Here is a 22,439-nt window from a genome sequence, read left to right on the forward strand (position 1 = left end):
GACTATGCTGGCTATGAAATTTATTCATTTATAGATGGAGGTTCGGGATATAATAAAATCAACATTCTCCTAGCGAACCAACCTAAAACTGCATTTATTTGTCCTTGGGGCACTTTCGCTTATAGGAAGCTCCCGTTTGGTTTGAAGAATGATGGGTCCACATTTCAATGTGCCATGGATTACGCTTTTCATGATATCAAACATATCGTTCAACCATGTTTGGATGCCCTGGGGCTCACTCAAAACATCAGACCAATCACCTGATACATCTTCGGGCTATTTTCCTTCGTTGTAGACATTATAATATTAGCCTTAACCCACACAAACGTGAGTTTTGTGTTATTTCTCGTTCACTCTTAGGTTTCATTATTTTGAAACAAGGAATTTGTATAGATCCATTGAAAGTACATGCAATTATTGATTTTCCCACACCTTCTTCATTAGTTCAGCTTCAACGACTTCAAGGGAAAGCTAAATTCCTATGAAGGTTCATCCCTAACTACGTTGAATTGACCAAAGGATTCACTCACTTACTAAAAAAGGGGATTCCCTTCCATTGGGATGACACAGCTCAGAAAGCATTTGATGCCCTGAAAGATGTACTTATTTGGGCATCTCTTTTATATCCCTCTGACTATCAATGCAATTACTTCTTGTATCTTGTTGCTACCATTTCTACTATATAAATGCTATTGGTCCAAGAAGATGATTTAGGGACCGAACATCCCATTTACTATTAGAGTCGAAATCTCAATGATACTGAGATCTAATATTCCCACCTTGAAAAGTTGGCTTTCGCGGTCGTTCAAGCCATCCAGATATTAACCCATTACATCTTGCTTCATAAGGCTATGGTCGTTTTGGATTGTAACCTTATGACATACATTTTGTCACGTCAATTTCTAGGGGGAAAGTACTCGAAATGAATTTTCATCTTACAATAATTCGACCTAGAGTTCATCAAATCCAAGTCGAAGAAATCCATAGTTTTCGCAGAACTAATGTGTGATCTCGCTTTTCCTGATTCAGAATCTACATCTAAAGATTCTATTCCTGATGATTCATTGTTTTTTATCTCATCATCTGACCCGTGGTATAGAGATTTCCTTATTTATCTCCAGACCTAGACTTTTTGGTCTAATACCTCTCGCTCAGGGCAACAACATATTTATTACCAAGCCCACAATTACATTATTATCGGTGACACCCTTTACCTTCATGGTATCGATAGGATCTTACGAAGGTGCCTCATACTTGAGGAGATTGAGAAATTCTTAAATGAATGCCACTCAAGGACATGTGGTGGACATTTATCTGGTTACGTTACCACCCAGAAAATTTTACGTGTTGGTTAATTATGGCCTACCATATTTCAATATTTCATTCTCATTGTCTAGAAGTGTCATGTGTACCATATATATGATTGTAAGACTTGTGCTTCACCCACTCTGTTGCATCTCATTATCATTGTTGGTCCCTTTGTGAAATTGGGTATTGACTTCATGACATTTAACCCTCACTCGGTCAGGGTGCATGGTCATATTATTGTCAGTGTTGACTACTTTCTTAAGTGGGCCAAGGTGATGCCTAAATTTAACAACATTGATGAAACAATTGCAAAATTCTTTTTCAACCACATCATTGCATGGTTTGGTGTTCCACATGCAATATTATGGATCATGGAAAACATTTTCAGAATCACATGATGACTGAACTAACCGCTAAGCTAGAACTTTCCCATCAAAGTTCCACTCCCTACTATCCTCAGGCTAATGGACAGGTTGAGGCCATCAAAAAAGTTCTTAAGACCATGCTTGAATGTATGGCAAGGGTCCACAAATCGGACTGACATTTGCTCATTTATGTTGCTTTATGGTCATACCAAACCTTAGTGAGAAATGCTACCGGGTTCACACCCTTCTAGTTGGTGTATGGTCTGGAAGCTATCCTCCCAATAGAATGTGAGATTCTATCATTTAAACTAGCTATTGAACTTCTTCCTACCACTTCCATTGAGGAGGATCATCTTTTACATATGAATAGTTTATATGAAACCCAACGTGATGCTTCTATAGCCAACAAAGCTCATAAATATGCTTCAAGGAGCAATATGACAAGAGTATCAAACCTCGTGTCTTATCGGAAGGAGACATTGTATTGTTATGAGTATGATAAATTAGGTCTAGGAAAGTTTCAACCCATGTGGTTAGGTCCATACATTGTCAAGCGAGTCCTTGAAAAAGGGGCCTATGAATTAGTAGACCTTGATGGAGTTCCCTTGGTGCAGCCTAGAAATGGGTTGTACTTCAAAAAATACTATGCTTGATCCCAAGTGTATTTTTCACTATGTACATATTGTCTATTAGTGTGTTGAGTGTGTGTTGGCTTAGTGGGTCCTGACCCAGGTTCAGAGTTAGTTTTTCCAAACAAATCCCTACACTACTGGCCCTTTCGGCACCAATCCGCGGAGCGTGGACTGAAGTCTCACCCGAAGCACTATGGGGGTTCTTGAAACCAAGTTTCCGCACCCAGAGATGAGTGTGATGTCGTTTTATGCCATAAATCAACCTTCATGCAAATCGATAAGCCTTTAAACCTTATCGATGTAACTCCCTTTAATCAGTTTCTATACCTCTGCGAATGGTTACGACTATCCTTTATGGACCCTGAATAGGTGGATCAAATACTTACGTGCATCAAAGATGACTTATAGCCCAGTAATTACTCCGATTGGCTTAAGTGTTCAATAACTTCAACATACAACAAGATATTCTTCACGTAAACATTTAACTATAATTGCATTCATGTATTAATATAAATCATGTAAACTTGCACATCAATACATCATTATTTCATAAACCCATTATAACATAAGGAACATTCATATGACAAAATTAAAGAGATAACACAAGTATTTTTGCAACAATCTTCTTTATTGATAATTAGTTCAATCTTACAGACTCAAGACGTCCCTGCGCATTCAGCTCTAGGGCTCTGTGCACTCAGCTATGGAATCTACTCTAGGCCTCTGTGCACATAGTTACAGAGCCTTCCTTATACTCTAATACTTCTTCGCTCTTACTCTTACTAACCCATTACATTCATATTCATCATCAATAATCTTTTTAGACATCCTAAGACACACTTATTTATACAATACCATGGTCCATGGACCATAGGTAGATCTTCAAAAGCTCACTCAACTTACATAAAAGATGGGTAAAACCCTTTATGACACTTTAGCTATCTACGTACTCCATGACCACAACTTGCGGAGAATTTACATTTTATACAACAAAACTTGGGCTTTTGCCCCAAAATTGACCCTAGGGTACCCCATCCTAACAGGCCCCCAACACAAAGATCATGACTCGCCCTCGAGTCACTCTGCTGGCACAGAGATCTTACTGTGAAGACCCCACAAATCTACTTGTGCCACTGCCACTTCATCCATGCTTTGCGTAGCTGTCGGTTTGATCTCCTCCACCAGCTTCTCTGTTGTCAGTCCTACACTATCTTCTTTGATTTTCTGCTACATTATCTGTAGGCTCGCCAACTTCTCTTGAATGTTGACGAAGATAATGTAGGCCTCATCTAGTCAAAGCTCTAATCTTGCCTTAAGGACCACCTCTTTCTTCTGCGCTGCTTCCACCTGTAGATGTAGTTGCCTGGCCTCTTGCAACTTAGCAAGGTGTTATATGGCAAAAATGATGTGCATCGTTGCTCTGACTTCATCATACTGTTGCTGGAGTTGACGAGCTTGTGTATTCTAGACTTGTAGGGTGGGATCTTACTGTAGAGCTGTGACTACCTCCATTTCTTGCTCCAAGAGCGCGATGCAGTCTACCATTGTGGCATCCACTGTAGCAACTCCATCCTTCACAGTAGCCTCGTACTGTTCCCTAATCTCTGGCGGAGTTGAAGGCTGTGACTTTAAATCTAACTCTGTGATCTTCAATTTTAGCTCAAATTGAACTCTAGCCATTTCTATCTTGCCGTTGTGCACTCCTGTAGCCAATTTTCCGATTTTCACCTCCAACGATGCTTCCTGTAGTATATTTAGCTCAAGTACTATTCTGCAGGCTTCTACCACTGTGGCTGGAAGCTAGTCATTCTGTGCCTGTACTTTCTTCTATTCCTCCAGCACCTCTGATTTATCAATGAACATATACTCATTGTAGACTCTATGCTCGCTGATAAGGCTCAGTGTGTGCTGCTCCCGGGCCTTAACTTCTGCTATCACACCTACTTACAGTGTGTGAAGAAAATCACTAGGGACCACGGCCAAGTTGACGCCGATGTTCCTCATAGACATGACAATAGCCTTGTCATCGGCTACCTTCACGCTCAAAGATGCATGTGGTAGCACGACTGCCCAGAGATCCAATGACCAGACCATCTCTATTGCTTGAGTGGTCCCTGGTGCCAAACTTGTTGAGGCAGCACTGATCTGCCCTGTGCCTACCTGAATCTTATTGGCCTGGATCTGTAGCTTGTGTAGATCCTTCTAGATGGTGCTCAGTGCCTGCTTTTCTTGCTGCTCAAACTGTTACCAACAGTTCTACTGTAGTATTTCGCACCTTGTCACCTATCTCATCCAAGTCGCCATCTATTAAAATGATCATATCCAACAATGGCTTTGTCGCCTTCGACTTCTTCCGCAGTCCTTCCTTCCCTTGGTCTCTATATCTCTTGATCTAGAAGGGAGTTTTCTCTTTCTCCTCCTGACCACCACCACCCTGCTCTGACTGTTCTTCATCCTCTGTTTGGGCGAAGGGGACTTATCACTTCACTCAGAGCCATGCTCTTTGTGCATTGCCTGCTTCTTCACAGTGTGCTCCACTTCTACCCTAGCCTTCTCCTCAGCCTCTTTCCTCCTTTTCTTAGCCAACTGTTGTACCTTCTATTTGGCGATGTCCTTCTTCTTCTTCTTCGTGGACTTGCTAGTCCCTTTGGCTGGATCAGAAGGAGAATTCTAATCTATCACCCAGTGCTTGATGACCTCCTCAATAATGTCATATATAGCAAGGTAGGGTAGGTCAAACAATTTTTTCTCCGGATCCTTTTGCACCTAGATGTATATGTAGTGGAAGTTGGTTTTGAATTCCGCGTACCATGAAAGTTGCTCAAACATGGTTGGTGACAACCACGGCTTCTAGTTGATGGCCATGCGAATGCTCACCTCCATCAGCACCCAAAAGACTTTGGTCTCTATGACCCACGCAACATCTTTTGTGGCCCACAGAGATGCAAATTTTGCAACCTCTAGAAAATCTTTCTCTATGGGAGGAAATCGGTTGTCCTCTGAAAATCCCAGGTGACCAACAAAATCGAGAGCAACAACCACAGATAGTGGAATGTTTTGCTCTCATCCTGTGCCTCTCTGTAGTTAGTGAGGAACTCACTACACAGGTGTAGCGCCTAGTTGAACTGTATGCCCTCCATGCACTATGTTGCTAAAGAAACCACTGGTGTCGGAACCTCATCCGAGTGACACTTTCTCATAAACTTGCCAGCCAAAATATGGGTGGCAAAATTTACCGCGGGGTTAATAATTGAGGTAATCGAGTACCCACATGGCTTCTTCACAATTTTGAACTTGTCCTTCATCTTCTTCATGAGGTCATGCTCGTTCATCTTTCTGCCAAATTCCTTGGTTGAATTCAACCCTGAATGTGGCAATAGCGTGATCCAATGGATCAACATATCGGTGATGGGGATCGATGCATTAATCCACAAGCACTCATCATACAACAGGCACAACAACTTCTTAATGACAATCAGGTTTATGTTGGAGCAGTGGTAGTGGTGCACCCACAACAGATTCAACAACCCCAATTGGTTCACTTCGCGAATCCATTCCACAGGCTCCAGTGTGGTCACACCAGACTCTTTGTAGAAGACCCTCTTCATGTAGACTTTTGTATCAAGGTGACGAAACTACTCAGGGTCCACCAAATCCCAATCTTCTAGCTTCAAATGTGGGATCCATGTTAAGCACGAACCTTCAAAGTTTAGGTTCTCCAGTAACAGGGGTGTGTTGAGGAGGAATTGCCTTGCATCTGGGTCCTTAGCGACCTTCACGTTTCCGTTGCGTGGAGGGATATACTGTGGAAAATTAGATATAGGGTCCACCCCCTCAGTGTCTATATCTTACGCACCCTCCTCAGCCTCCAGATCCACCACTTTCCCCTTCTCTTTTGCTCTCAGCTTTTTCTTTTCTCTGGGCTTGTGTAGCGGCATGCTTCCTCAATGACCCATGCACCAGCACCAACTTCTTTCTTCTTATCTTTATTTTGTTTGGGGACCTCCCTTACCAGCGTAGGCTTTGACCTAGGTGACCTCGGTGCCATAGGCACTGCAGCTAGAACCTCCATGCTCATCACCTCTGGAGAAGCTCCCTCAGAGGTGATATATCCTCTAGTACTAGTGGTTTCAGCAGGACCTGGTCCTAACATGATATCAGTAATGAGCTTCTGATCTAACTCGGGAAACTTGTCAAATGCGGGGCTTTCTATCAGAGCTTTGAAATACTGGTGATTCAAGCACTCCAGACAACACAACATAGAAATTATAAGGATGCAAAGTGTTTTGCGCTGGATGGCCACGTGTAATTTATAGGTGAATTCAAATTCAAATTCGATCGTTCCCCCTAAAATCCGTCCATAAATGCTAGATTGGCAGCATATTTCCAAGGATTTCACTCTTAAATTCAGCCTTAAATGTCATCCCCCTGCTCCTCTTAATCGTCTCCTCAATGTCAAATCATGAACAGTGACGGTAACGGTCACTTTCTGGCTATGCTGCGCGGTTTCTCCCCCTATATTGTAGCTCCCTTCGTGCTTCTTCCGGCATTGTGACACCATCCTGTTTCACGCAGACCCCTTGTCGTGAAGTTCTACAAACTAGGCAGTGTAGTTTATAGTCCCATGCCTCCTTGCAGCTACCTTGAGTACTAAGACTGTGCTACCATCATGTAGTCATTGGGCCGGATCCCCAGTGTATGGCTTCTATTGGCTTCCATTTACCCTTCTTGGACATGGATCTCCATTCAACTTCACGAGCTGAACTTCTCAACCATTTGTAATATATTTGATAACATATGGCCCTAGCTAGTGCATCTGAAATTTTCCTGGAAACTTATCAAAATTACTGTCATATAATAAAACTAAATCGTTTACCATGAAGGTGCAGAATTTGATCTGCCAATCGTGCCAAGATTTTTCACATTCCCTCTCAACCTGCTGATGGTATCCAGCCAAAAACCTATCTTCCTCGAGATTTGTCAGTTGTGTGAGCCTCTATTCTGAAGCTCCATGGTCTGCCATGCCTATGAAAGCCAGTATGCATACACTAGGCACAATGTACTCCATAAGCATTACAACTTCTATGCCATAGACCAACCTAAAAGGCGTCTAACCAGTAAGTTTCTTACAAGTAGGTCTATAAGCCTATAACACTATTGGTACGTGCACATCGAAATCATTCCTATGCACATTGCAAACCTTTGTCAACGCATTCTCCAATATATTATTAAACGCCTCAACTGTCCCATTGGCCTAAGGATGATATGGCGTACTCTTCTGATGATAAACCTGGAACTCCTCTGTCAGCGCACTAATCGTTTCAGTGAGAAAATGTGTACCGTAATCACTCATCAAAATCTTCGAGAAACCAAACCTGGTCAACACATATTCAAACAAGAATTTCGTTGTTGTTACCCCTATACAATCCTTCACAAGTTATGCCTCTACCCATTGGGTCAAATATTCGGTCACGGTGATGATATACCGTGGACCTGTTTTCTTGCCTGGAAGCTAAATTGACCCTAAAAAATCAATTGCCCACTTCTCAAATTGCTACAATGACACTTGCGGATTCAAAGCCAGCTCATCCCTCCACGATGGCATGCCCACTCTCTGACATAAATCGCATTACCTACAATATTCTTTGGAATCCTTATGCAGCATTGGCCACCACAACCCAGCGCGGAAAATCTTATGTGTTGTCGCTTTTCCTGCATAATGGCCTCCCACAACTCCTCCATGAGCTTCAACGAGGATACTATTTCATTCAAAATTAGGCACATAACATCGAAGTATTTCGTTTGACCCCATCTTGTACAACTTCCCTACAATAACAGAAAAGTCTGCCGCACGCACTACCAATTATTTCTTTTGTTGACTTGTGTATCCCTTTGGTGTCGTTCCTGTATTTATGAAGTGGATAATGTCTGAAAAGTGATTATTTGCTATGGGCACTGTGAAGAGCTACCCGTCAAGCAGTCCCTCCTCCAAATTGGTGGGATCCTCTCGTGTTTCAATGCGTGATAGATGATCTGGCCCTACATTCAACCTTCCTAGCTTCACAATCATTGTGAAATTGTACTCCTCAAACAAAAACAACCATCTACATATTTCCCCCCCCAACATAGGCTTATTGACTAAATATTTCAATGCAAAATGGTTTGTGTACATCTTAAAATATCTGCATAGCAGGTAATGTTGGAACTTCTAGAGCGTGTATACCATAGACAACCCTTCGTGCTCGGTTATCAAATTATTATTTTCAGCCTTAGATAATTTCCTGCTTGCAAATGCTATAGGGTGATCCAGTTCTCCTTCACCAGCCTGTTTCATCACTACTCCTAGCGCAATACATGATGCATCCACATGCACATGAAATTCCTTCTTTTAATCCGGGAAGACTAGGATTGGTACAGTGACCATTTTCTCCTTCAATACATCCAGACTCCACTAACATTCTTCACTCCAACAGAATGTAGCATCCTTTTTCAATAGATTTTCCATAGGCGCAGTAATCTGAGCATAACTTTTAATGAACTTACAATAGTATCCTATATGACCCAGTGTTGCATGTCGATGTTTAACACTCCTTGGCGCCTCCAAGTTGATTATAACTGTGATTTTAGTAGTGTCCACCATTAATCCTTTCCTGCATACCACATGACCCAACAAAATTTCTAAAGGGACACAAAATAAGCATTTCTTCAAGTTTAGTGTGATATGTTACCTTTGACATGTATCAAAGATTAAGCGTAAGATGGCTACATGGTGCTTTACCAGTCAAAACACTATCCAATCGTCAAAATATACCTCCAAAAATTTGTGAGTGAACTCTTTGAACACTGCAATGACTACGCGTGAGAAGATCGCCAACATAATTTTAAGTCCAAAAGGCATTACCGTATACTGGAAGCATCCCCACTCAGTTGCGAAGGTAATCTTACTCCTATCTTCTGGCACAATCTTTATCTGATGGTATCCAGAGAACCCATTAGTGAATGAATAGGCCTCCTGCCCACCAACATTATCCAATACTTCATTTGTGAACAGAGTTGGAAAAGGATAATGAATGCAAGCATCGTTGAGCTTCCTGAGATCTATGCAAATCCTTATTTCATCCTTTTACTTATTTTCCTAAACTAAGATTGGACTCACCCAATCAGATTCCTCCACTGGTTCAGTAATACCCGCTATAAGCATCTTATCCAACAACAGGCAGACCTTTTCCTTATATTTGGGATTAAAACGATATGACCTCTGCTTAACAGGCTTTGCATCCGATTTCAAAGTTATTTTCATCACTCCCAAATTGCCTATGATGCATTTCAAGTCCAAAAATTTTGTGGGAAACAAATCCTGGTATTCGTGGAGAAACTCAATGACCTTGCCCACTGTAGCATCATCCCAGTAGTCCCCTATCTTCGCAAACTTTGGTTCTGCCTCTGTGCCAATGTTTACCTGTCTAGTTTTCAATGGCGCAGTGATATTTGGATTCTCTATCTGCGGTCGCTCAACTTCGCGGTGGCCTTTTCCTTCTAGGATGTTAATGTTCCTTGGATCCTCCTCTTCATATTTGGAAATCACATTATAACACTCCAATGCGTGGCCCAGCTGGGTGCTCCAATCTGGATGAATCAAATCCGAAGGATCCTACAGTATTCTAAAGATAGCTGCCTTAACCTCCTGCAATGCCTCATCAATCCATTTGAACCCATCCTCAAAGCTAAATGTCATTAAGAATCCCTGTCTCAAAATGTCCCACTCTTCAGTGTCGTGGATGAGCTTGGTTTCTAGGTACCAATTCATTGGTATTACATCCAAAGTGTTACAGAATAAATGCACCCACTCAGGGAGTGGCTCCGTTCCATAAACGTCAATCCATTTTGCTAAATGATGGAGCAGATCATTCCTTCCATCATATTTCTCTGTTAATCGAACTTTTGGGTGACCAAACCACAATCTCCTCATTTTACTATACTCACGCCACCCATCAAAATTGTCTTTATGCATACCCCACCATCTTGCAGGCGTAGTGTGCAATGCCAAATCCAGTGCTTGGAAGTAATGCTTCTCAGGCACTTCCCTTTCAAATGCATCCAAAATTTTATCTCCATCAGTTAGACCATCATAATAAGGAAAACTTCTTACCTCCGATGATACACAGTGCAACGATTTAGTCATCATATTATAAGGCAGCATGGATACTTTGTGTAATCTATTCTGCCAGTGTTCCAATTCCTTGTCTGAATCTGATGTATAGGAAATTTTGTGTTCCCATGCAATGCATCCATCAATGGTAGGATTAACCCAATCTTGATCTTGTGTTGTTATTTTGTAGACCTAAACCAAATCATCATCGCTTTCCTCATAATCGCGGACCGGTTCAGTATAGCGCATCCCTTCTACAGGGTCCAAAGGTACTACAACGCGGAGCAATTTCCTCTCAAATGACATTGTCTTCTTCTTCAGATTGATTACCCCATTCATGTGAATAGCCTAATCAATTCCAAGGAGCATGGGGTATGGATTGTTTTCGTCAACAATCTCGATCACTTCGAAATCACCCAATGCGCTTGTGCCTTCTATGTTTACTGTTACTCCCTGTAATCTTACCATAGGGATAATCTTCTATTCATTTTCTGTTCTTAATTGAATCGGGGACCACTGTAGCGCAAGTATCCTCATTCTTTCCCATGTCTATTTAGGCAAAAAATTTGCATCTGACCCCAGATCCAGAATGACCTGGTCCATTTCATAATCTCCTATTTGCAGAGTGAGCCTCATCTCACGCCCTATTCTCATCTTATGTTTTCCTATCTTTTTTACTGTGTGATGCCCTTCAGGAGTAGTTTCCTTATTAGCACACCTGATTATTAGTTCTTATAGCCTTTTCATAGCCCTTCTGTCACGTAGCAGTTTCATACAAGCCTTCAAAAAATTGGTAAGCATAGAGGGGTCAAATTCTTCAGATAAATTATCCTCACTTCCTGAGGTAGTGGCCTCAGCGAATCTTTCCTTCACTTCCATGAATGTTTCCCTCGCATGCTCTAGATCAAATCCCACCTCCTTTTCTGGAGCCTTGCGAACTCGCTCACTTTCTTCAGGTTGCTTCCCTTTATCTTCACCGACCATCATCCCACTTCACAGCATAATATTCACATTGGGATCTTCTTCGCAGGGCTCAGCCCTCATCATCTGTAGATTCTGGGTAGGTTGTTGAGGTTGTACCTTCTTCTGCTGCATATTAGCTATCATTATAGGGCATTCCTCTATTAAGTGGTCAAATTGAGTACAATACTGGCATGACGGTCGTGTCTCTCTTGTGCACTCCCACGCGTAGTGTCCTGACACTTCGCAATTATAGAAAATAACTTGTCCTCAACCTCTACCAGGTCCTCCTCCTCCTTGGCCTCGTCTGCGTCCCTGATATCCTCTGCGCGCTCCCCCTGCACCTTGATCCAAAGGCCTAGTTTCTGTTTTCATATGATACGTAGGTGTTCTTGTTAAAAAATGGAAACAATAAATGCTAAAAATAGCACTGCTAAAAATAGAAGTTTGGGTACCAGTGCTGGATTAGGCAACAGGGAATGAAAAATGGAAGTGTTAAAAATAGCATTCTATTTTTAGCAGTTCAGGATGGATTCCTATTTTAGTCAGTCCCTGGACTAAAAATAGGAAGTAAAATTCGAATTTGATATTAACAACAGTTTGAAAATTAATTAATTAATTCATCTTGAGTTAATTAGTTAAGGAAAATCAAACTTGAAGTCTATGTGAGGACATGCAACAGTTTATCTATTAATTGAGGAATTTATCCATCAGTAGGGGGAAACTTCGAGCTAGGTGGGCTGAGGGATCACTTGCAGCCATATCTCTAGGTAGGAGGTGGGGCGATGTGGAGTGATCGTCCCAATGAGGAGGGGCAAGATCCTTGAGGTACCCAACCTCTTTGATTCGACTTTGCTACAAGAGCCCCGATGAGGAGTAGCAGGACTGATTGAATGGGTAGAGACAGATGCAGATGGAGCGATAGAGAGAGCTACAATGCACGAGTCCCAAGATAGTGCAGAGCTAGTAGGCTGCAACAATGGAAGAGGCACAAGAGTGTTGCACCAGTGCTAGATGGCACAGAGAGGTGTGCAACGGTGCAAGATGCATGGAGATGTTACTACAGCGTAGAGATCAGAGAGGGAGCACTTGTCAGCAGAAGGTAGTGCTTCAACATCAAAGTATGTTTCTAGCCCAACAAAGAGGTCAGTTGGGAGTTTTTTTTTGTTCCAAGAGTTGCTGAAGCAATCACACTTGGTAGAAGTGTTGCATGCAGGACATTCCAGAGGTACAGGATCAGGTTTGAGTTGAAGCCTTTCTTCTTGAGAGGGAGTGTTGAAAAATGGCAACAAGAAATGCTAAAAATAGAAGTGATAAAAATAGCACTGCTAAAAATAGTAGTTTGGGTACCAGTGATGGATAGGGCAACAGGGAATGAAAAATGGAAGTGCTAAAAATAACATTCTACTTTTAATAGTTTAGGATGGATTCCTATTTTAGTCAGTCCCTCGACTAAAAATAGGAAGTAAAATTCGAATTTGATATTAACAGCAGTTTGAAAAATAATTAATTAATCCATCTTGAGTTAATTAGTTAAGGAAAATCAAACATGAAGTCTATGTGACGACATGCAATAGCTTATCTATTAATTGAGTAATTTATCCATCAGTTAACGAGATAAGGATGAGTTGTAATTAGTTGGCTTAGTTAACTGAGTCAAGTCCAGTTAGATTAGTTTAATAGTTTATTAAATTAATGAGAGTTCAGTTAGTTAATGCTTGCATGCATGTAACTACTGTATTTCAGATAACTGAGTATTCACTCAATGATAACTCATGCATGTCAGGTCAAACAGAGACCCAGTTGAGATCAGAGAAGGGACAGTGTACTATCAGTTGGATGAATATTTTTCCTATAAATAAAGCTCATCCATGATGAGGATTTATCTCCTTCAAGTCTGCGTAGTTGGATCAGAGGTTGGTGAGTCTGTGAAGAGGCCAATTCACACAATTGGCTGCATTGGACCACAATCAAAATTGTGCAAAGAAATAGGAGGCTTGGAGGGCAAACTAGAGGTTAGATAGAGGCCTTTGACTATCTATGAGCAGCAGAGGTATTGCAGAGAGAGCAGGATAGATTTTGAGTTGATTTTTTTTGTAATATTGGCTATATTTCCACTTGTATGATAATACAGAGTTGGGGTTTTAGGCTGAGGCTTTCCCTGGGTAAATTCTTATATTTTATGTCTGATTGATTCCTTCTTATCAGTTATATGTGTTCTTATTGATGTTGCTCATGTTCGATTAAGCTTCCACTAAATTGTTTGTTGAAGTAGATCAAGTGTTTTGCTTTAGTACATTGCATTACCAGGTGATCTACAGTGGGAATTTCTATAGTTCTTTCCATCATTAAATCATAGCTATGATATCTACGCTCATCATGGCCTACCGATTTACATAAGTTGAGAATAATTGTTGCGGTGTCTGTACAAATTTTTGCAGTAAGTGGCAATTTTCTGTTACATGTTTTCTTGCCACTTGACGGATAGCATGCCACAATGTGGGCCCTGTACTTGGTCCATCTTGAGCTTCCTACCACAGGGGAATTGGCCCACCTCCTACCATATAATTTGTGAAAATAGGGCAGTGATCCTTATCATGCCCCTGGTTCTTACACTTGAGGCACGAAACTTCTTTGTGCACCTCGGGCCGAGCCACTTTCTCCATTTTCAAGCTTTCAAACTCTAAGCAGAGATTCTGTAACTCCGCATGAATCTATTGAACTCTCAACATCGTGTCCTAGATAGGTGTCTCATGTAACCTCATTGCGATTTCCGACGCTTCCGCCTGAGTCCCTATATTTTGCTATGACAAGGCAATTCTTAAATGGGGCAAGAGTGCGGCTATAAACCAATCCCAATGCTAACTGTCTGTGAGATTCATATTTGCTTCACAGATTCCACACTTCAGTCACTAATCTAGTTGCCAGGGCATTTCACCAATCCTCATTGCAACTTCATTGAATCCCACTACTGATTATGTTTCAGACTTAGGCCTACCAAACTCCTTGTTTAGAGCAGTCTGAGTGTCTGCTAATGACGCCATCAGGTTATCAGTGTAGTACTTAATGTACCACATCAACACACGATCTTGTAATATTCTGTGTTGTCCACAAAAACTTCACAACAAACAAAAACTGGTATGGGTCCTCATTTCCCAAGCCCTTGAAAATGGGAAACTACATCATATTCGACATATTGAATGGTGGTGGGGGTGGTGGTGGTGTGGGCGAAGGTGTATGTTGTGGAGGTGAAGGTGGAGGTGGTGTGGACAGATGAGGTATTCGTAGGAACCCTTGCCTTATCAACTAGACAATGATCTATGGTGAAGCCTATGCTGCTCCCTCATCGTCACTCAGAGGAGGTTCAATTAGCGGGCTATACTCAGGGCTTGTTCTCCCTATATCCCTAAAGAAATTTCCACTTCACCTAGCTCCAAACATCAAGGTATAGTTTGATCGAGAAGGTGCAGAAGAATATGGTGTGTATCTATGTGTATAGGTATCTGTCCACCCATTGTTCTTTCGTCAGGCGCGGATTTTTGTTTTCTTACGCTGCAAATTAGTGGATATTTCTATCCAACCACTTCTCAATTTCTTTCTTAGTTGGATTCTAGTGATGTGACATCACACATCTCTATATGCAGATCTCGGTCCCAACAATGGAACCATTTGTGGCTTAGTGGGTCCTAACCCAGGTTCAGAGTTAGTTTTTCCAAACAAATCCCTACACTACTGGTCCTTTCAGCATCAACCTGCAGAGCATGGACTGAAGTCTCACCCGAAGCAGTATGGGGGGATGCTAGAACCAAGTTTCGGCACCTAGAGATGAGCATGATGTCGACTTATGCCCTAATTCTGTCTTCACATAGATCGATAAGCCTTTAAGGCTTATCAATGTAACTCCCTTTAATTAGTTTCTATACCTCTGCAAATGGTTACGACTGTCCTTCACAGACCCTGAATAGCTGGATCAAATACTTACGTGCATCAAAGATGACTTATAACCTTGTAATTACTCTAATTGGCTTAAGTGTTCAATAACTTCAACATACAACAAGATATTATTCGTGTAAACAATTAACAGTGATTGCATTCATGTATTAATATAAATCATGTAAAGTCATGCGTCAACACATCATTATTTCATAAGCCCATTATAACATAAGGCCATTCATATAACAAAAGTAAAGAGATAACACAAGTATTTCTGCAACAATCGTCTTTATTGATAATCCGTTCAATCTTACAGACTCAAGACTTCCATGCGCACTCAGTTGCAAGGGTCCACACACTCAGCTGTGGACTCTACTCTAGGCCTCTGTGCACACAGGTGCATAGCCTTCCTTCTACTCTAAGGCTTCTTCGCTCTTACTCTTACTGACCCATTACATTCGTCTTCATCATCAGTACCTTTTTAGACATCCTAAGGCACACCTATTTATACAATCCCATGGTCTGTGGACCATGGGTAGATCTTCAAAAGCTAACTCAACTTACATAAAAGGAGGGTAAAACCCTTTGTGACACTTTAACTTTCTACGCGATCTGCGGCCACAACTTGCAGAGACTTAACATTTTATACAACAAAACTTGGGCTTTTGCCCCAAAATTGACCCTAGGGCACCCCATCTCAATAGTGTGTGTTTTCATAGTTTCACATTGTTTCTGTTGATTCTCTTTTACATTTGGTTTGCAGATGTCGGTATATCTTGAAACTTTCATCGGTTATGCTAATGGTGCTAGTCATAGTACTCAGAACCTATCTTTCGCAACATGGGCTATATTTTCTCCAAATGGCATGTTAGTGAGCTTGCAAGGGATTTTTATTGGTCACTCCACCAACAATATCATTGATTATAGTACAGTGGTCAAGCTATTATCTGATTCTATTGCACATAGTATCCATCATTTAGTCGTTAGACTTAACTCACAACTCGTAGTACTATAACTTGCTAGTATCTATTCAGTTAGAAATCCCACCATCTTATGCATGGTTTTAAGAGTACACCTTCTAGAAAGGCATTTCGATTTCATACAATATAAACACATTTCTAGAAATCTAAATACATTGATAAATTCCCTAGCTAATCGTGTTTTATAGTATAGACATTTGCAATGAATGTATTTAATTTCCAATTCACATCACATCATAATGAAAATATAATAGAAACCCAAAAACATTGAATATATATATATATATATAGAGAGAGAGAGAGAGAGATATTTGGTTTTACAAAAAATTGTGCCTGAGACACATATGGCATACATCCCATATAAAAAACTACATGCAAGGATCTAAGTAGACATAATCATTGGTGCTCATGATAAAATGACACTACACGAGCCATCTTGCGTAGTAGTCGATCGATATGACTAAGAACTCCTATGGTGTATTGTTGAAGTTGCAATGGAAGTTGATCGACCATGGTATCATCAATTCCATGTGTCAACCCTTCCATGTGGCGCTCTACCTCTGATAGGATCTCTACTACAAGATATCCTGTCCCATTGAAACGACCTGTGTTAGTTCTACTACCACCTCCTATTGCCGTTCCTCTACACAACATATGTATGAAGCACCAATAGGTCAAAATGGTCCCACATCTACATGAAACATCAATATTTTAGTCTCAAAAACATTAAAAAACACAAAACAAAATTTTAAAACTTATAAAACTTAAAAGGTCGAAATTTCTTACTTGAAGCACCCCATTCCTCACCCTTAGGAAGCACAAGCTCAGGGTTATCATGGAAATCCATGCATGCATAAGGATAGTCATTGATCACGATAAACTGTCTCTGCAACCATCCAAAGAAATTTGGTGAAAATATGATCACTGAAAACCCTGCATGTCGAGGCATGTGATCTATCCACCACCTCATCTGTGTCACCCTCAGATCGATAGGCCCAAGTATGATATGTTGAGGCTAAAGTAATGGAACCCATTCTAATGTAAAAGAAACTATGATTGCACAATATCCAAATTTCTTTAGTTTTCCTTCTTTTGCCTTAGTTAGTTGTTCTTTCATGTTTACTAGAACTCCCTCACTCTAGTTGAAGAGTGTTGGCTCTAGACACTCCAATCCATATTTCATATATGATCTTCTTGCCACATGAAATGCGGAGCTACCTACCAATCTTGCAATAATGAATAGGATCGTTCTCAAAGGTAACTGGGTTACATCTTTTATATTGATCTTTCCTTTCTTCATTGGCTAGGCTCGAGGTCTACAATAGGTGGCAATATAATCTTTCACTATCTCCCCACTACTTCTCCCACCTAGAAGAGATATGGGGTTACCCCTCATAGACAGTCCTAATAGAAAGTAGATATTCTCTACCTTTATCTCAAGTCAATGTTCCCCAAACCTAAAGGCTTGTGCCTAAACATACCATGAACAAACAAGGTATTTCAACAACTCCATCTATTGCCTCATACCAAGAATCCATAAGAATTTTACTAGTAAATAGTTCTTTAATTCCTAGAGGGTTGCAGGATCATTTGCTTCATTTAAATATTATTCCTCATGTTCTCTTTCTCTTTGTGTGAAATCCATTTTGTGCTGATGAACCCCTAAAACATCATCAAGAGATTCATTAGGATCCTTTTCATGCAACAAACTTATCAAATTTTGAAGGAAAATTGATAAACAAACTTTACATTTGCACCCAACGCACCCCAAGAGAGAAAACCAAAGCATTTCACGTCTTCCTATAGTGCATGACAACCTGGGTGCAATGCACTTTTTGACCATCTGGGCCTACGTTGGTCATAGGGAAAAATTTTGTAACCCTGGGACCCTCAAAAACTCAATTTGTTTTCCTGCAAGCATATAATGGAATCACTAAAATAAAGAGAAAGGTTTTAGCTCCTACCTGGAAGCGACGATACTCAAAATTGTCCACTAGATTGGCTACAATCAACTACTGAAGATCGAGGAAAAAAATATTCAGATCTCTCACTGCTAGAGGTAAATGTGAAATGGTAAAAATGAACAATCATTTTGACTATATATGGTCTTATTATTCATTATTTTACTCATATTTAATGTTTTTACCTAGTGATGATTCATTTTTACTAGGAAACAGGTATGTTTAATCATTTATGTGTTGTTATCAGCATATCGAAAATTGTTAACGGATTTTGTTATTCTTTACATACATGATTTTTACCAAAGAGTATACTTTTATCTCTTCTTCAGGCTCTTTAAACCCATGAAAAGGGAACCCCCCTTGGAGTACTCTTTAAGCTCTTTTCGGAGTCCCAAAACATGAAAATATCATCAAGCACTTATCATTTTGAACTCATAAATGTAAATAAAAAGACGTCTACTCAGTATAAGTTTAACCCTCTTCTAGATTGAGATACACTAACTACGAAAAAGGAATACTATTTCGAACATGGCTAAGAGATTATCTTGGGTATTATTTTCTACCTTTTCAGACCTAAGGGACTACCTACAAAAAGGGACATCTGGAGTTTTCTTTTTCACCTCTTTTTCAAACTCTAGGTTTGGTTTTACAAAAATTTGTGCCCGAGACACATATGCCATACATCGCCAATATAAAAAACTACATGCAAGAATCTAAGTAGACATAATCAATGGTGCTCATGATAAAATAACACTACATGAGTCATCTTGCATAGTAGTTGACCAATATGAGTAGGCACTCCTATGGTGTATCGTTGAAGTCACAATGGAAGTTGATCGACTGAGATATCATCAATTCCATGTGTCAACCCTTCCATGTGGTGCTCTACCTCTGATAGGACCTCTACTACATCTGGATCTCGTAGCATATATTGCCCCACTGCAATGACCTGTGATGGTTCTATTGCCACCTCCTATTGTTGTTCCTCTACACAATGGATGTATGAAGCACCAATAGGTTAAAATGGTCCCAAATCTACATGAAACATCAATATTTTAGTCTCGAAAACATTAAAAAACACAAAACAAATTTGTAAAACTTATAAAACTTAAAAGATCGAAATTTCCTAGCTGAAGCACTCCATTCCTCACCCTTAGGAAGCACAAGCTCAGGGTCATCATGGAAATCCATGCCTGTGTAAGCATATTCATTGATCATGATAAATTGTCTGTGCATCCATCCAAATAAATATTGTGAAAATATGATCACCGATGGCCCTGCATGTCGAGACATATGATCTATCCACCTCCTCGTTTGTGCCACCCTCAGATCAATAGGCTCAAGTATGATATGTTGAGGCTGAATTAATGGAACTAATTCTAATGCAAAAGAATCTAAGGTCCCATAATATCCAAATTTCTTTAGCTTTCCTTCTTTTGCCTTTGTCAGTTTTTCTTTCATGTTGACTAGAACTCCCTCGCTCCATTTGAACAGTGTTGGGTCTAGACATTCCAATCCGTATTGCATATATGATCTGCTTGCCACATGAAATGTGGAGCTACCTACAAATCTTGCAATAATGAATAGGATCATTCTCAAAGGTAACCAGGTTACATCTTTTATATTGATCTTTCCATTCTTTGTTGGTTGGGCTCGAGGTCTACAATAGGTGGCAATATAATATTTCAATGTCCCCCCACCACTTATCCCACCTAGAAGAGATATGGGGGCATCCCTCATAAATAGTCCTGTCAAAATGTAGATATCATCTACCTTTATCTCAAGTAGATGTTCCCCAAATTTGAATGCTTGTGCCTAAACATTTTATGAACGAACAAGGTATTTCAACAACTCCATTTGTTGCCTCATACTAGGAAGCTAGAAGAATTTTAGTAATCCAGAGTTCCTTAATGCCTGGAGGGTAGCAGGATCATTTGATGCATTTAGATATTGTTCCTCATGTTCTCTTTCTCTTCATATCAAAGTTATTTTGTGTTGATGAACCCCTGAAACATCATCAAGAGATTCATTAGGATCATTTTCATGCAAAAAACTTATCAAATTTTTAGGGAAAACTGATAAACAAACTTTGCATTTTTGACCAATTCTCCCCAGGAGAGAAAACCAGAGCATTGCACCTCTTCCTGCAGTGCATGACTGCCTAGGTGCAACACACATTTCAACCCTCTAGGGTTGCGTTGGTCCTAGGGAGAAATTTTGTAACCCCGAGACCCTCAAAAACTCAAACAATTTGCCTGAAATCATAGAATGGAATCACTCAAAAGAAAGAGAAAGGTTTTAGCTCCTACCTAGAAGTGAGGATAGTCGAAATTGTCCACCAGATTGGCAACAATCAATTGCAAAAGATTGAGGCAAAAAATACTCAAAACTCTCACTGCTAGAGGTAAATGTGAAATGGTAAAAATGAACAGTCATTTTGAGTATATATGGTCATATTATTCATTATTTTATTCATATTTAATGTTTTGACCTAGTGATGATTCATTTTTACTAGGAAATAGGTATGTTTAATCCTTTCTATGTTGTTCTAAGCAGGTTGATAGTTGTTAACAGATTTTATTATGCTTTACACAGGTGATTTTTACCAAAGAGTATAATTTTATCTCCTTTTCGGGCTCTTTAAACCCATGAAAAAGGAACTACCCTTGGAGTCCTCTTTCAGTGCTTTTCATACTCCCAAAACATAAAAATATCGTCGAGCACTTGTCTTTCTAAACTCGTAAAAGTAAATGAAAATATGTCTACTCAATATAATTTTTTAACCCTTTTCTGCACTAAAAATAGACTAAATACGAAAACTTTTGTTAGATCTAAGACTTTTGTGATCCATAATGTAGATATAAGTCTTTCGGATTAATCATATTGTTAGGAATTTGGTCGATGTTTCGAACCAACTAATGTGGTTCATCCCAACAGCTATTCCCTAACTAAGTTTGATATTATTAATTTATAATATCGAAAATAAATATTTTTTTTTTTACATATCAGCTAATTTTCTAACTAATTCATTAAACAATGTAACAAATTACCTAACGGCTAATTTTCAACGGCTAACTTTGGGTAGTGATGCATCCTTACTATTTATTCCGTCGGATCTATTGATTTCTCACCTTGTCCTGAGGATGAACCACATTAGTTGGTTCGAAACGTCGACCAAATTCCTAACAATGTGATTAATCCGAAGGAATAATTTGTTGAACATGGCTAAGAGGTTCGCTTGGGTATTGTTTTCTACCTTTCAAGACCTAAGGGACTACCTATGAAAATAGACATTTTGATTTTTCTTTTTCACCTCTTTTTCAAACTCTTTAAACATGAAAAAGAAGTCAAGTTTTACTTTCGTTGCACTCCTTAAAACATCAAACAATGATGAAATCATCGATCATGACAAGTTCAAACCACTCCTTATCAGGGATTGTTAAATATACTCTAGGAGATTCATTCTAAGGGTGAACTTATAGATCAAGCATATTTGATCCTCCTCAAGCTTGTTAAAAAATAAAGAGGTACTGACTAGTATGATTAGGGAAATTGGCAAAATAGGGTTATCCATTTGTTAATGGAAGTGAGTCGCTCTTGAACATGACACTCTTCCACTTCATCTCTATGGTTGTTGGGTTGGTTAATCTTCTTTTTTTTTAGTTCATCATACCTTCACAGAACCTCCATTTCGATTTTGGGTCATGTTGACAGTGCTAGACCCGCCAACATGTCAAGGGGATCTCCTCGGTAAGAAGTCCCAACTATACCTCAGACCGTTTGGTGTAGGAGTCCTAGCAGTGGGTCATAAAGCAATGCCTTGACCATGATGTCGCACAGAGGCAAGCAATATAACTTTGTCAGTAGCAAGGGTGTGACCACTGTAGTGAGTCAAGGAAGGTGTATGAGAGGTTCTGACACATGGGGGTTGAGATGAGTGCGCCCCTTGGCAACCTGTAACAATACTGAGTTGGGAAGGGAACACACGAGCGAAGATGCATCACAAGCTAGAAAGAAGCTCAGCCGGCAATCCAAAGTGATGGTTAAACCAATGGCACATCTACAACAAGATTCATATAATTGCATACAAAACAGTTCATACATAACTACATAATTTAAACAACATACATTGCTACAACAACCAGAACAGT

The sequence above is a fragment of the Pinus tabuliformis genome, chromosome 1_2, assembly GCF_031772625.1.
Source record: "Pinus tabuliformis cultivar Carrire ecotype Pingquan chromosome 1_2, CPIR1, whole genome shotgun sequence".
Lineage (NCBI taxonomy): Eukaryota > Viridiplantae > Streptophyta > Pinopsida > Pinales > Pinaceae > Pinus > Pinus tabuliformis.